Below are 10,847 nucleotides of genomic sequence, written 5' to 3' on the forward strand. Positions count from 1 at the left end.
GGGCATATAGTAGAATACAGGTTCATTGACTCAGTCATTTTTAAGGTATATTCTATCTTAATTACAATCAATTTACTTTGACATCTCTCTTAGAGCTAGATCTCTATTTTAATATGAGACATTAGTTTTCCAGTTATGGTAACCTCTGCTTTGACTGGGTGTCTTAAGGCCTTGTTCTAATTGTGTTAACTTCATTTCACTTTTTATATTGTGAAGTGACACAAACTTTCTTGTATCTTTTTTAGTTTACATTATATATAGCCTGGTGCTATTATTGTTGTTTTCCTCTACTGAAACCATTATCTTCATGTTCTAAATCCCTTTATCTATTTCATTTGGATTTTTAGAACTTTTCTGATTTGTCAATAATCTACCACCCCCAGACTCACCAATTCTCAAGAGGTTTAAGCTAAGCTTGTAACAATTGTGATAATATCAGGAGAGAAGCATTATCCTTTATGACATGTTCTGTACAGAGGAAAGAATGTGAAATATGGAGAAAGATTTTTTTCAGGAGGATTTTTCTTTAGCTGTGTGGCCCTAAGTTATCTCTCCTCTGTGAGCTTCCATTTTCACATCTGTAAATAGCATTTCCCAAAATTATTAGAGGATAAAATGTGAAGATATACTGAAAATATATAAGTTCCCAAATTGTACATTCCTGCTCAAATGTTAAAACATTGTCATTACAGTTGGGCTTAGCTTACTTAGATTCTGAATCCTTCAAAGGACTCATGTCTCTGGGTTTGAGACTGTTTTTGATGACTTCACCCTGGAGGAAACAGCTTGCCTAAGGCCTGACATGTAGGCCTGCTGCATTGCAAGCTCCCTCTGCTCATTTTTGGCAGGTTGTACTGATTTATTGAGCTATTTGATTTATTTAATGTACCATGCCTTTGACTGCATATACTCTATAGCAGTCACTCAAAATGCAAACAAACACATCATATGCTCTTTAATTACTCCCATCCCCCTTATTATCAATCACTGCCAATATCAATGGAACAGCTGTGATTCATGCTATAAAATTAAGGTCAGAAAATTTGCCTTTGCAGGAGTGAATAGCAGCAGCTCTGTTTATATTCCCTACTTAATGTTTTAATTCAAAAACTAGTTCTCAAGAAAATGATATTCAGGATCAGTCTTGCTTAAGATAAAAATGGAGTGGAAAAAAGTATAATTGGGCAAAGATGAAGGGAAAAAAAAAGTAGGAGTAAAAGAAGAAAAAGTTGGGGAGGGAAGTGAAGAAAAACAAAAATGATGATATGATCGCTTTTAACGGTATTCATCCTGATTTATCAAAGAATGTCATGTTTGACCACATTCAACACTTATAAAAGTCCAAATGGGCCATTCTTAGATCATAAATTAATATAGTTCAGGTTCTTGAATCTTATTCCATTTTCTTCAGTTCTTTTATTGTTGATCCTCTATCTATTCTCTGTTTTCTTTTTATTAATCCTAATCCTCCTGAGTTTATTAAGTCTATATACATGTACTTCTGATAATAGTGCAAGCACGACCAGTCTCTGTGATCTCCCTGATGGTCTATTTCAGGAAGCTTCCTGCCATCTTAATCTTCTACACTCACAGAAAATATTCAAGGTGAAGGAAGGGACTAATAGTTGAGATGATGGACATGCAACCAGTTTTCTGAAAGTATTTTATAAGTGTTATAGAATTTCAGTTCTGTTCTAGTTTTCCATTGATATATAAATGAAAAGATAATACACATATACATATATATATATCTCATGTATATTTAAGTGATAGTAATATATAATGATTTAATTGAATATGGTCATATGCACTTTAAAATTTATACAATGTTGAATATGCTTGATAACTTAGGAATAGTATTTTTCTGCTATTGGGAAGAAGACCGAGCTTAGCCTATATGTTAAAACCCAGCAATGCTAGATCAATGCATACCTGGTGACAATGGCAATTACCTCATTATGATTTTCTGAGCTGCGTTGCTAGGTAGAACCTCCTGAAAAATCAACATTTAAGGACTGTTATTGTTCACAGGGTCTGGAATTCTTTCAAATTGTATTTATTCTCTAATTTAATTAGCAAGTTCAGCCTACTATATGGTATGGTTAATCTTTTAGAATAGTGCTTTTCAAGTTTTAATGTATATTCAATTACGATGTATGACAATAAGATGTATTTAAACAATACTTATTGATTTTTTTGTTTCCACTGAATTTATTACTAATATAAAAAAATGTTAAAAAGAAAAAAAATTCATTCTCAGTTCTCCAATGGCTCTCATCCTTCCCTCTTGCCCCACAACTCCTGACCCATTTCCTCAGGGCCAGTGCAAAACCAAACCTGTTCACTGCCATTTTCACAGAAAACAACCCGTGCCAGGGATGTAGGGAAGAAGGTTAGACTAGGACGATAGTACCTTCCAGGTTCCACCCAAGGGTAGGCCAGGTGGAGATTCACAGGATTCAGACGAAAGGGCTGGTGGCCTCACAATGATGTACTCTAACTGAAGAGGAGATATGATAGCCCATAAGAGGCATTAGAGGACATCTCATGGGCTTGTGTCAAACCCCAAAAAACTGACACCAGGTGAATGGGGAGACCTGGGAGGCAGTCTTGCAGAAAGTTTCAAATTCTCCCATGTTGGGAGGTGTGGAAAGTCTAGAGGGCAAATCAAGAGCCTCACTCATTTTGGCAGAAAAACTTACTCTAGTGTTGGGAAGTCACAATGGTGCCACAGACACTGAGAAGGGCTACATACAAGGGGATGCACAATTTCACAAAGCACAGTGATCACAGACCAGAGTGGTGGGGATCATGCTTCTGACGCAGGATCTCCAAAATTCAAAAGCAGGGAGAGTGGCCTTTCAGGGATTAGCTCTGCCCCAGTCATCCATACTTGACCCCAGGTCAACCTGGTGAGTTTCACAGAGCAACTGGCAACTTTGGGGGTAGGGTTTGTCACATAAAAATGACTTAAAACAAGCAGCTAGAAGAAGGGAATGGTAGGAAACTGCTCCAAGGCTCTTAGGAATCGAGGGCAGTACCGAGGGCTTGGTGGACAGATGCACAAGAAACAGCATCTAAGAGGTTTCCTGTTCATCAGTCAATCGGTGAAGGGGGAGAGGATCCAGGAGGCAGTTGAAGAGAGCAAAGGTGGGATCCTGAAGGCGAGCCTCTGGAGGCTGGATCGGAAGAAAGCCCACACGCTGGGCACCAGTGATGAAATACAACTCTGGACCCCAAATGGGGGAGGTGGCAGATAGGAGTGGGTGTCACTGACTGTGGGTGGTGGGTGGAACTGCCTCATAGTAGCTGTCACAGGGCCCCAGGGAAATATATGGCCGCTAGGTCAGAGGGCTCCTTCCAGCCTGGATGGGAAGGCACAGTCTCACAGAGAGGTCCATTGACACCTGGGTGGTAGAAGGCACAGAGGTCCTCATATCGACAGTGGCCCTTTTGGGCAAAATGTTGGCAGACAGCGCAGTTGGATTTGTCTTCCATAACTTGGGGGCCATCCTTGGGTGGGCAGGTATTTTTGCTTACCAACTTTTGAGCCTTCGGGGATTTCTTTGCTCTTTGTGAAAGCCTCCTCTGGAAGGACCTCCCTGGCCTGGTCCAGAAAAAGGAGGTTCAGTATTGGCCCCCCACCAGCCATGACCATATGAGCTGCACCTGGGGCCCAGGCCTCCTGGAGTTGGGCCTCCACCCCTGGGAGGAGATGGGAGGCTCAGCAGTGGTGGAATCATTGGTCCCCTTGATCCTAGAGGACCTCTGTGAAGAGCTGACTTGGGGTCACCAGGCTTTCCATTGGCCATGGGGGGAGGGCCCAGAGGGCTGGGTGGTCCGATGGGACTCCCATCCTCCTCGTCACCCCAGTCTCCTCCTGTTCTGCAAGCGGGGGCTGTTGTGGTGGGGGGGGGGCGGCTGCTGCTGATTCTGCTTCTTTCATTTGGGTATCGTGGTTGTGGCAATGGCTGCCTACAGCCATTGATTATTGATTTAATAAAATATTTTTTCCATTTATTTGTTGACAACTCTGTAGGAAAGTTTGCTAATCAGAGTGTAAAAAAAAATTTCAAATAGTCAAAAATAACTGCCAAAAATATGGAAACCAATATTTATTGATAAATTATATGGCCTACTGCTTATATGTTTCTCATTTAAACATCACAAATAGCCTTTGTGATACAAATTATTGACTAAGTTTTCATCAATAAGTAAAATGAGATTCAGAATACAAATTAACTAATAATGCTAGGTCCCTCTGTGAGGGGAATGGAGATAACCTTGCCCCCCAAGTATCTCTGAGTGCAGAACTTTGCTTCTTCCACTACACCATGCAGTCCTATAGAGGCACATGGCTTAGCAGGAAAAGTGTATGCAAATATAAAATAAATAATATGTAAAAGTTTGGTTAACTGTTTGTTTTTTAAGTTAAGAAATCTATCCCCGTATTTCCAAAGTTGCTTACTTGCTGAGTAGATTGACAAATTTAATAATGGACGACAAATTTTTCTGTGTCCACTTTTTAAATCAACACATGTTCCTAAAGCCAGTGAAAAATAGAAAGTGCATCTGAAAAAGGCACAAAGTCACAAAGTAAATTTGAAAAGGGCAAGCTTGATTTTCTATTTTTATAACACTTCTCTTATTTAAGAGGATAAATTTTGTAGAGGTTTTTTTTTTTTTTTAATTCTAGAGCATACCTCTGATTTTTTATTTTGGAAGTATTCAGAGGAGACCAGTTCTTTAAGTGAAAATTGTCATTTTGAGAATATGGATGATTTATCAGGTGCAGAATTTTTTGTTTCTTACAGAATGTCTGATGAGGTAAGAGTCTTCCTAACAACATCTTACAGATTAGTATCAAAACTTGAAAAATACCACTGAAATCAAGGACATTCCTCAGAAAAGCAATCAATTGTTATGGAATAGATAATGTGTTTTCTTTCAAAGCAAGAGAATAACTATCATGTGGATGTTATTAATCTTCCTTGAAATCATTTTAACATTCTAATGTGTTGTGTTAAACTATTTTCTTTTCTTTTTTTAAAAAAATACAAAAAGTGTACTGATTTATTGTCAAATTACAGGCAGCTATATAGCTCAATCAAGGACAATAAATTAGCTATTTTCCAATAAGTCAGGCTTGTAGTTTGCACTATGAAGTATAAATATGTCTCAAGATTGACCTTTTATATGGCAAAAAGGAGTTAAACTGGTAAAAAGGAAATTTTTGCCATTTAATAGCCGAAGTCAGTATCTGTATGTATGTATGTATATATATCTACTTTTTCCTAAATTAATATATACCTGAGTCAACATTTAAAAAAAATGAAAAAAATTTAAGGAGATCTGTGTTAAGCAAATAGAAATGCACTTTTCTTCAATACTATCTAATTTGTCATTTCCTCATAATAATTTAGTGGCAGATATTCTTTTTTTTTTTTTTTAGTGGCAGATATTCTTAAGAGAATAAATTGTGAGTATACTATTGCCACTATAAATCACTTTGCCCGTAATAATTCCAGTTTTTGCATGCATTTTTAAATTATCTTTATTTAGGGATATCTTCTGTAAGTTGATCTAAAATTATATATTCATTAAGCATTAATACAATGGCAGTACTGTTTTTTAATAAGTTAAAATCTTCTGAACTTTTTACCTCTGATTTTTTTATTAAAGTATGTTTGTAGTTAACAAACGCCTCAAATTGCCATGATTCACATTTGATATTACCCAACATTTACTTTTTATGCACTTAGCATACTCTTTTGTGCAGATTAATTTTATTTGAAGATTATTTAACTTCTGAGTGCTTGATTTTATTTTGGTTTATCAATACTTCAGAATAGTGATAGATTATGCACATTCATTAATTGCTTGTAGCCTATTCTGTGATGATATGGTGGGAACAGTATGTTTGTATAGTAACTAAACATTTGTTTTTGTTTTTTTTTAAATATAGGTTTATTTGTTCCTTCAGCAAGCATTTTTAAGCATTGTGTTGGACTCTGGGTATAAAAAAAGAAATAAAAAAATGTTGCCTGACCTAAAAGTGTTCAGAGTCTCAGGACAAATATTTTTATGAAAATTACAATAAAGGAGAGATGCCTGGGTGGCTCAATGGTTGAGCATCTGCCTTCAGTTCAGGGTGTGATCCTGGGGTCCTGGGATCAAGTCCCACATCAGGCTTTCCGTGGGGAGCCTGCTTCTTCCTCTGCCTATATCTCTGCCTCTCTCTCTCTCTGTCTCTGTGTGTGTGTGTGTCTCTCATGAATAAATATTTTTTTAAAAAAAAGGAAATTACAATAAAGGATAATGATTACAATAAAAGTGTAGAGTTCCCAATTTCTTGTATAAAATAGAGTTCTCATCTCTGTAGGAGTAAAAGAGCTGGGTTATACTGAGGTTGTGAGTTGGAGATTGTATCACAATATATAAAATAGGCCAGTACAGAAATCAGCAAGGGGAACAACATGCCCATTGACTATGAGGCTTATAAAGTAGAGATTATAAATTTGTGTAAATTTAACATAAAGTGCACTGTCCTACAGAGGGTATTGAGGGGTGTTGATTGAATGGTAAGAGGGACAGTGCAATGGACTATTAAGGACTTAAACCTAAACAATGCATGGCTGACTACAAAATACCAAGTGATCATCGACTAATTTGAAGAGTTTTAAGAACCTACCTGACACAAATGACATGATAACACGTTTATATCATATAGATGACTTATCTGCTATTATTTCAGTGCTTATTTTTTGTTTTCAACTGAGACATTAAATACTAGACATCTCACCCTGAATGCATTTCTCTTGGAATACTACTCAAGCAGAATAGATTAGGAAAATTATGTACCTTAAAGTACTGTTGAACTTTAGTATGTTTCTATACTGACAGGCTTTATTGGGGTTAAAATGTGTGTAGAACAGAGCATCAGTTCAGGAACTATGCTATGGTATGATAGTATTCATCAAATTATACCTACCCAATTTTGGATTCCACTGTAGAGGTAAAAAAAAAAAAAAAAGTACTGCAAAAGGATTATATAAGGTGAAATTGAAAAGCAAACAGGAGTGTATGGAGAAGTTATCAAGGACTTATCAGAAGAAACATCTTGATGTCCATGGGATTAACCCTTAAATTACTCATAGTCTAATGTGAGAGTTTAGTATGAAAGCCATTAAAACAAATAAAATTTATAAATTTGTGATTAGGATAAATGATATAAAGCAGTTCAGGATGAATTGAAGGCATTTTTTGGTAACACTGGAGTGTTAGGAGAGTGATGGCATTTAACTGAAATTAAAGGACATGTTGGTTGATCAGGTGGAGAGCATTGCATTTTCCTAATCTCTACAGGTATTATTGGTTGAATTTATTTCAACTTAATCGAATTACACTACATGCTTTAGCATATATTTCTTCTTCTCCTTCTCCTTCTTCTTCAAGATTCTTACATATTCCTGAACTTTTTTAACACCTTTCATAACATATTAGGGCCAAGTTTCCTTTGTGTGCAATGGACTGGTTGCCAACTATAATTTCTTTGGTATTTTTGTTTTTGCTTCTTGAAGTAGGCCTGTATTGCTGTAAAGTTCCTTCTTAGAATTGTTTCTGCTCTATTGGAAAGGTTTTGAACCACAGTGCTTTCATGTACTTTTTAATTTCTTCTTTGATATCTTGGTTGACTCATTCATTGTTTGATAGCATGTTGTTTAATCTCCATATATTAGTAGTCTTCTCAAATTTTTTTCTTGTCATTGATTTATAGTTTCATTGTGTTCTGGTCAGAAAAGATGTATGCCATCACTGATCTTTTTAAATTTGTTTATGCTTGTTTTGTGGCCCAATATGTGATTTATTCTTGAGAATGTTCCATGTGCACATGAAAAGAATGTGCATTCTGCTGTTTTAGGATGGAATGTTCTGATGTTCTGAATGTATCTATTAAATCTATCTGAAAAAAATATTGTCTCATCCAGTGTGTCATTCAAAGCCATTGTTGATTTTCTGTTTAGATGATATGCCCATTGATATAAGCGGGGTGTTAGAGTCCCCTATTATTGACTTATTATCAATTAGTATCTTTATGTTTGTTATTAACTATTTTCTATATTTGGGTCCTTCATGTTGGCTGCACAAATATTTATAATTGTTATATCTTCTTAGTGGATTGTCCTCTTTATTTTTATATAGTGTTCTTCTTTGACTCTTGTTATAGTCTTTACTTTAGAGTCTATTTTGTTCAATACAAGTATTGCTACCCAGCTTTCTTTTCACTTCTATTTGCATGATGGATGATTCTCCATCCCCTCACTTTAAATCTGCGAGTATCTTTAGGTCTAAAATGAGTTTCTTGCAGGCAGCATATAGATGCGTCTTGGTGTTTTATTCATTCTATTACCTTATGTCTTTTGATTGGAGCATGTAGTCCATTTACATTCATAGTAGTTATTGGTGGTATGTATTTATTGCCATTTTATTACTTATTTTGTAGTTGTTTCTGAAGATTTTGTCATATCCCTTCTTGTTCTCTCATGGTTTGCTGGTTTTCTTTAGTTCTTTGCATATTTAATACTTGTTTTTGTTTTGTGGTTACCATTAGGTTTGTATATAACCTCTTCTGCATATAGTAGTCTGTATTAAGTTGATGGTCATTTAACTTAGAACTCATTCTTTACTCCTCTCTTCCCCACATTTTAGGTATATGGTATCATATTTTACATCCTTTTTTAATTTTGTACGTGCCTTGACTGATTTTTTACAGAAACATTCATTTGTACTGCTTTTGTGTTTCTTACCTTCATAGTGTCATTTTTGGTCTCTTTTTTCCATTCAAAGAGTCTCCTTTAATATTTCTTGCAGGGCTGGTTTCATGGTCATGAGCTTCTTTGGTTTTTGTTTCCTTAGGAAACTCTATGTCTCTCTTGCTATTTTGAATGATAGCCTTGCTGGGGAGAGTATTCTTGGCTGCAGATATTTTACATTCAGCACTTTGAATATATTATGCCACTTCTTTCTGCCTTGAAAATTTTCTGCTGAAAAATCTGCTGATAGCCTTATGGGGTTTCCTTCATATGTAACTGTCATCTTTCGTCTTGCTGCTTTTAATATATATTTTTTCTTTACCACTATACTTTGCTATTTTAATTACAATATGTCATGGTGTGGGCCTACTTTTGTTGACTTGGTTGGGAGTTCTCTGTGCCTCCTGGATCTTTCTTCCCCAGATTAAGTAAATTTTCAGCTATTATTGCTTCAAATAAATTATCTACTTCCTTTCCTCTCTCTTCTTCTTCTGGGGCTCCTATAATACAAATGTTGTTACATTGGATGGGGTGACTTAATTCCCTAACCCTATTCTCATTTTGCATACTTATTTTTTTCTCTTTTGTTCAGCCTGATTACTTTCCATTACTCTGTCTTCTAGGTCATTAATTCATTCCTCTTCTTTTTTTCAGGTTTCTGTTGATTCCATCAAACATGTTTGTCATTTTGCTTATCAAAATGTTTATCTCTGCTATGATATTCCTTATTTCTGTGTTAGTGGTCTCACAGATGTGTTCTACTTTTTTTTTTTTTCCCAAGTCCAGTGATTTTCCTTATGATCACTGCTTTAAATTCTCCATCAGGCATGTTACTTACATCTGTTTCACTTAGATCTCCAGCCATGGCCTTGTTTGTTCTTTTATTTGGGACAAATTCTTCTGTCTTCTCATTTTATCTAAGTTCCTATGCCTGTTTCTGTGTTTTAGGAAAGTCAACTATATCTCCTGTTCTTGAATGTAATGGCTTCAAAAGGTCCTGTAGTGACCTGCAGTATAATATCCCCTGTTCCCTTGGGCTTGGTGCTTCTGGCAGTGTTTCCAGTGGATTCTACATATACTCTGTTGGAGTGTCCTGGCCTGGCCACTTTATCCTTCAGGTCAGTTGTCTGCAGAGGCACTCCTTGCCTGTTGCAGGTAATATTTGGTCCTTGGCCTGAATGTGGCATGTTTTTACTAGGTGTGTCCTGGTCTGTTTGTGAAATGAGACCTGTCACCACTGCCACCAGAATTCAAGGCTGTACAAAACTCCCAGTTTGGGAGATGCAGTGTTAGCAGCAGTTTGGGCCAGTCTGCAGGGAGAGGATCCTACAGTGTGGAATGAGACAAGTGTGACTGGGAAAAGCCATTCTCCCAGAGTGCAGGGGAGTGAGGCTTGGTGTAAGCAAGTTGGTTAGTGTCAGTGCTGCATTGATTCCCACAGGTGGCTCTGTGTTTGTGGGGAGGAGTGGGGGAGAGAAATGACACCTGCCAGTTTCTTTGTTCTAGGAGGGGTCTCTCTGCAATCACTGCTTCTCTGGGACAAGCAAATAACCTCCCCACTATGTGCCCCAGGCACTTTTCAGATCTCTGTTTCCACACTGTGTGTCCACAGGCTTTTTGCCTGCCTTCTCTCCAAAAGCAGTGCAATGGCCTCCTAATTCTCCCAAGCTAAGGCCACTGACCTTTAAAATCACAAGCTTTAAGCCCTGCTGGTTGCAAGAACTCACAAAATTCAGGCCCTTTTCTTTTCCAAGCCAAGTGCTATGGGAAGACAAATCCCTGTGTGTTCTCCTGTGTACAAGTCTCTCTTGTTCTTTCTATGATCACAGCTCTCTTACCACTGGGGCAGCCATGATTTGCCTTTCTTCCAAGCCACATCTCTGTATTTCTTACCTTCTTTCATGCAGCATCTTCCCTACCTTTAGTTGCAGAATTTGTTCTTCCAGTCTTCAGATCAATTTCTGGGTTATTTAAGGTGATTTGATAGGTATCTAGTTGTATTCATGGGCAAGTCTAGAGTCATCCTATTCCACC

At 37.0% G+C, this 10,847-nt stretch overlaps 1 pseudogene; it reads right to left on the reverse strand.

The window, feature by feature from the left end:
- Window positions 1–3,312: 3,312 nt before the first annotated feature.
- LOC112649705 (proline-rich protein 3-like) lies at window positions 3,313–9,678 on the reverse strand (annotated as a pseudogene).
- Window positions 9,679–10,847: the final 1,169 nt, after the last annotated feature.

Source organism: Canis lupus, chromosome 11 (genome assembly GCF_003254725.2).
Source record: "Canis lupus dingo isolate Sandy chromosome 11, ASM325472v2, whole genome shotgun sequence".
In the NCBI taxonomy this organism is placed as follows: Eukaryota; Metazoa; Chordata; class Mammalia; order Carnivora; family Canidae; genus Canis; species Canis lupus.